The sequence below is a fragment of the Bos grunniens genome, chromosome 22 (genome assembly GCF_055505025.1).
Source record: "Bos grunniens cultivar Pamir isolate PY7600 chromosome 22, Bosgru_T2T1.0, whole genome shotgun sequence".
NCBI lineage: Eukaryota > Metazoa > Chordata > Mammalia > Artiodactyla > Bovidae > Bos > Bos grunniens.
The window spans coordinates 6,806,915-6,813,495 of record NC_141186.1 but is presented as its reverse complement, the minus strand read 5'-3'; positions in this window follow the sequence as shown (position 1 = coordinate 6,813,495).

The window sequence follows — 6,581 nt, the reverse complement described above, 5'->3', positions numbered from 1 at the left end:
ACATCCATCCATCCATCCACCCATCCTTCCTTCCTTCATTTCATCCATCCATCATCTGTCCTTCCTTCCATCCATTTGTCCTTCTATTCTCTGACATAGGGAACATATTCCCCGACATGAGGGTGACCCTTGACCTCATATATCTTTTTTTCCTTCTTTTAAAAAATTTGCTTAAAACTTTTACATTGAATAAAATTCACTCTTTTTTGGTGGACAGTCTATGAGCTTTGACAAGTGCATAGAGTTCTTGTATCCACCACCAATCCTCATAAAGAGCAGTCCCATCACCCCACCTCCCTCAAGAAAATTTCTCTCCAGCTACCTCTTTGTAGCCAGGCCCTGGCTCCACCCCTACCTCTTGGCAACCACTGATCTGTTTCTTGTCCCTATAATTTAGACTTTTCCAGAATGTCCTACAAATGGGATCACAGTATGTGAGTCTGGTTTCTTTCTCTTGGCAGAATGCATTTGAGATTCACTTGTGCGGTTACAGGGATCAATAATTGCTCTCCCTTATTGCTGAGTAGTTAGTTGTTCCTTGTATGAAAGTATCAGTTTTGTTTTGAGTTCATTCCCCAGTTGAGGGACAGTTGGGTTGTTTCCATGTTTTGATGTTTATGAATCAAGCAGCAGTAAACATTCATCTAGAGGTTTTATTGTGAACATAGAGTTTTGTTACACCGAAATAAATATCCGAAGTGGGATAACTAGGTTGTATGTTGTTTTTGTTGTTCTTTTACTTGCTTATTTATGTATGTGTTTATTTTTTAAATAACATCAATTTATAATATTATATGTTTCATGTGGGCAACATTGTATTTCTACTTCTGAATGCCCCACAGTGTGCTCCCCACCAAAAATTTGGTTTCCATCCTGTTTACCCATTTCACTCTCCCTTCCAGCCTCCGCTTCCCACCATGGTAGCCATCACTCTGTTCTCTGTATGCATTTGTTTGTTTTTGTTTGGTTTGATTTATTCATGTATTTTGTTTTGTTAGTTTTTTAAACCAATTCTTTTATTGAAGTGTAGTTGATTTAAAGAGTTGTGTTAATTTCTGCTGTATAGCAAAGTGATTCAGTTATACATAGATATGCATTCTTTTTAAAAAGATTCTTTTCTATTATGGTTTATCATAGGATATTGAATATAGTTTTCTGTGCTGTATAGTAGAACCCTGCTGTTTGTTAGGTTTTGTTTTTTTTTTTAATATTACACATGTTGTTGACAGTAACCAATAAACAATCTGTAATAGGAATAGAAAAGAGTTTTATTTAGCCAAACTGAGGACTATAGCCCAGAAAACAGACTCTGAGGTAACTCTGAGAAACTTCTCTGGAGAAGCTGGGTTTTCAGCACAGTTTTATATCTTGTCAGAACGAAGAACATCAAACAAGTCAAGGATACATTCCTTCAAGGTTCCAGAACAACAGGTCAGCATGCGCACAGGGAGTCAGCATGGCCTTGGTGCCTGGGAAACGAGTCTTATCACCAAAGGAGAACCAGCATTTGCGTCCAAGCAAAGCGGGCATTTAATCTTTATTTTTAACATGGACATTCTTTACTTCTAGTCTATGTGCCCTTTCCTTTAGTAATTAAAGAAAATGTACAATGTATGTTTAGTATTCCAAAACAGGTTATTTCAGTCAGCATGACATTTAAGTGAACTCATGTTTTATTTTTATGTTCGCATGACATCCCTATAACTCAATATGTGAAAATTTCTTTTATTATACACACGAGTGAAACCATACAGTCTTTGTCTTTCTCTGTCTTATTTCACTTGATAAGTGTAACTTTAGAAAAAACTGCCAAAATATTTTCCAAAGTGGCGGTCCTATTCTTACCAGCAATGTACAAGCATTCCAATTACTCTAATTCTTCACTAGCACTTGGAATCATTAGTTTTTTTGTGGTGTGAGTGTGTATGCGTGTGTGTGCCATGCTAATAGGCATGTAGTATATCACTGTAGTTTTAATTTGCATTCCCTAATGACTAATGGGCTTCCCTGGTGGTTCAGACAGTAAAGAATCTGCCTGCAGTGGGGGAGACTGGGATTTGATCCTTGGGTCGGGAAGATCCTCTGGAGAAGGAAATGGCTACCCACTCCAGTATTCTTGCCTGAAGAATTCCATGGACAGGGAAGAGTTGGGCGTTACTGAGCAACTAATGATGACTAATGATGTTGAGCATCTCTTAATGTGCTTATTTGCTATCTGTGTGCCTTATTTGATGATTATTAAAATCTTTCACCATTTAAAAAATAAGGCTGTTTATTTTCTTAGTTCTATATTTTGAGAATTCTTTACATATTCTGGAGACAAGTCCTTTCATGGATATGTGACTTGCAAATATTTTTCCCAGCCTGTGGCTTGTCCTTTGATTCTCTTAGTAGTTCCTTTTTAAAAATGTGTTTATTTATTTGGCTGTGCCAGGTCTTAGTTGCCGCATGTGGGATCTTTTAGTTGCAGCACGCAAACTCCTAGTTGCGGCATTTGGGATCTAGTTCCCTGACCAGGGATCGAACCTGTGTCCCCTGCATTGGGAGTGAGGAGTCTTAGCCACTGGGCCACCAGGGAAGTTCCCTTATCAGTGTCTTTGCAGAGCAGACTTTTTTCTGATAAAGTCAAGTTTTCAATTTTTAACTACAGATTGTGCTTTCAATGTGGTGTCTAAGAACTATTTTCCTAATCCAGGTTCACAAAGATTTCTCCTATATTTTCTTTCTAAAGTTTAAAAGTTTAACCTTCCACACTTTGGTTTATGATCCATGTTGAGTTAACTTTTGTATAAGATGTAGGTAAGTTTCATATATATTGTTTTGCGTATGAATGTTCAGTTGTTCCAACAAATGTTTCAATCATTTGTTGAAAAGATCACCCAGGTAGGCTCAGTTTAATCACAAGGATGCTTCTAAGAGGGACGCAGGAGAGTCAGAATCAGAAGGAAGTGAGATGCTGGAGGCAGAGGTTGGTGTGAGGCCATTGCTGGAAGGGGCCACGAATACAGGGACCCCTAGAAGCTGGAGAAGGCAGGGAACTGATTCTCTCCTGGAGCCTTCATAAAAAAACATGCTCCTGTCTGCCAACACCTTAATTATAGCCAGTGAGACCCATTTTTTGATTTCTGATTGCCATAATAATTTTGTGTTGTTTTAAAGCCGCTAAGTTTGTGGTGATATTTTATGGCAGAAACAGGAGACTAATACAGAAGGCACCACTGAATTGTGCTTGCACTTCTATCAAAAGTCAATTGGCTATTCTGTAGTATTATTTCTAGATTTTCTATTTGGTTGCATTTTTCTATGTGTCTATGCCTTTGCCACGGATATATCTTTTTATTTTCTTTTAGTCTGCCCTGAATTCTGTTATTTTCCCTGCTTCATAGCTTCAGAATATGGAAAATTTGGTCAACAGTAGCAAGAAGGAAACAGAGATAAACATGAGAAAATGACAAGTTTCAAGGTATCCATCTGTCTTAGTTATCTACTGCTGGGTAACAAATTATTCCAAATTTAGTGGCTTAAAGTAAAAAGTCTTATTGTCTTTCAGTGTCTGAAGGTCAGGAATCTGGAAGTGGCTTAGCTGGGTAGTTCTGGCTCAGGGTCTCTCATGAGGTTGCCGCCAAGCTGCCTGTCAGGGCTATACTCGTCCTGAGGCTTGGCCAGGGAGGACCTACTTCCAAGGTCACTCATGTGGCGGTCAGCTGGCCTCTAAAGACTTGCTTCCAAGATGACTCACATAGTGGCTGGCATGCTTTAATTCCTCTCTGTAGGCTTCCTGGGTGTCCTTATGACATGGCAGCTGGCTTCTCTAGTGTGAGTGATGAGAGAGACAGAGAGAACATTCACCTAAGACAAGAACCACTGCCTTTTTATAACATAACCTTGGGCTTGATGGCTCATCACTTCTGCCAATGTTTTCTGCACTACAAGTGGGTCACTAAGTCCATTCCACACCCAAGGGGAGAGGAATTAAGCTCCACCTCTTGAGAGAATTAAAAAAAAAAAGTTGTTATTTAGCTGTGCTGGGTCTTAGTTGTGGCATGTGGGATCTAGTTCCATGACCAGGGATTGAACCTGGGCCCCGTGTATTGGGAGTGGCAGAGTCTTAGCCACTGGACCACCAGGAAGTCCTATTATTACAGAATTTGTAGACATATCTTTGAAACCACTATAGTCTGGCCACAAGTTATTTATATTCCTCCCACATGCAGAATACACTCATCCACTCAAGGACCTCCAAGACTCTCCTCCCATTGCTGCACCGGCTTGAAGTCCAGAATCGTGTCCTCTGAGTTGGGTCTAGGAAAGGAGAGGGTGATTAGGGTAGCTCCCTAATAAGATGAGCTCCTTGAGTTCATTGCTGCAACCTGTGCACCTGGAGAAAGGTTGTCTGCCCTCTCCCTCCTCCACAGCGGTCAAAAGACACCAGACACAGGATAACTCCCCTGATACTCCTGTTCAAAAACGGCGAATGAGAGGCAGGAAGGAACCAGTGGTCCATGGTGATTCTAGAATCCAGTCAGCAAGTTGTAAGCCCATTTCAAGTTCCTTGATTGCTTCTCTAGACCTGGGAATAATCTTCTTTGGTCCCCGACTCCTCCTCCAAACCCTTGGTTCTGCCTCCCCATAGACCTTCACTCTTCATAAAAGGTAATGCGACTTTCTTTGTTCTGTTTTCCTAACCCCAGTTCATAAAGATTTCTTCTATACTTTTCCTTTTTAAAAATTCTATTTATTTGCTTTTGGCTGCACTGGGTCTTCATGGTGTTGCGTGGGCTTTCTCTAGTTGCCCCGAGCTACTCTTCATTGCTATGTGCTGGCTTCTCGCTGCAGTGGCTTCTCTTGGGGAGCACCAGCTTCTCTTGGGGAGCACCAGCTCTAGGTGCCTGGGCTTCCGCAGTTGTGGTGTGTGGGCTCAGTGGTTGCGCTGCATGTAGCTGCTCTCCAGCATGTGGAATCATCTCAGACGAGGGATTGAACCCAAGTCTCCTGCATTAACAGCTGGATTGTTACCCACTGGACTGCCAGGGAAGTCCATCCTATGATTTCTTTTAAAAGTTAACATTTTTATGTTTCACCTTTTAGTTTTTGATCACTTTTGAGGTCATTTTTGAATAAAGTGTGAAGTATGGGTTTCTTGATTTTTTTGGCATCAGATCAGATCAGTCGCTCAGTCGTGTCTGACTCTTCGCGACCCCATGAATCGCAGCACGCCAGGCCTCCCTGTCCATCACCAACTCCCGGAGTTTCACTCAGACTCACGTCCATCGAGTCACTGATGCCATCCAGCCATCTCATCCTCTGTCGTCCCCTTCTCCTCCTGCCCCCAATCCCTCCCAGCATCAGAGTCTTTTCCAATGAGTCAACTCTTCGCATGAGGTGGCCAAAGTACTGGAGTTTCAGCTTTAGCATCATTCCTTCCAAAGAACACCCAGGACTGATCTCTTTTAGAATAGACTGGTTGGATCTCCTTGCAGTCCAAGGGACTCTCAAGAGTCTTCTCCAACACCACAGTTCAAAAGCATCAATTCTTCGACGCTCAGCCTTCTTCACAGTCCAACTCTCACATCCATACATGACCACAGGAAATACCATAGCCTTGACTAGACGGACCTTTGTTGGCAAAGTAATGTCTCTGCTTTTGAATATGCTATCTAGGTTGGTCGTAACTTTCCTTCCAAAGAGTAAGCGTCTTTTAATTTCATGGCTGCAGTCACCATCTGTAGTGATTTTGGAGCCCAGAAAAATAAAGTCTGACACTGTTTCCACTGTTTCCCCATCTATTTCCCATGAAGTGGTGGGACCGGATGCCATGATCTTCGTTTTCTGAATGCTGAGCTTTAAGCCAACTTTTTCACTCTCCACTTTCACTTTCATCAAGAGGCTTTTGAGTTCCTCTTCACTTTCTGCCATAAGGGTGGTGTCATCTGTATATCTGAGATTATTGATATTTCTCCCAGCAATCTTGTTTCCAGCTTGTGTTTCTTCCAGTCCAGCGTTTCTCATGATACTCTGTATATAAGTTAAATAAGCAGGGTGACAATATACAGCCTTGATGTACTCCTTTTCCTATTTGGAACCAGTCTGTTGTTCCATGTCCAGTTCTGACTTTTTGGCATACAAATGTCCAATTGTTCAGCACTGTTTTTTGTTTTTAAAGAAACTGTTTATTTTTCATGGACCTTTTTTTATTTTCTAAGAGTCTGAGGAAGAACAGCTTTCTTTGGGTTCCTGCTACAAGGAATATGAAGATATCTTCCTCTTTTACTTGTAGGACCTGAAGGGATGTGGACAAGGTGGAAGTTTTCCTTTAAGTTACCATGGGAACCTGGAACATTGCCATGTGGACCCCTCCCTGGATGTCTCGGGAAGTCAGCACCTTTGTGGAAATTCGACAGAAGTGACCCTGTGCCAGTCCCCAGACCAGGCTTCCAGAGGCTCTGCACGCTTCCTGTCTCTGGAACCCTCTCCGTACCCCGAGAACAAGCCCAGGTGAGGTTCCCAGGGAATGAAAGACCCTGGTGAAGACAGAGAAGCCAGCTGTCCCAGCCACGGCCAACCTAGACCATTCAGCCATT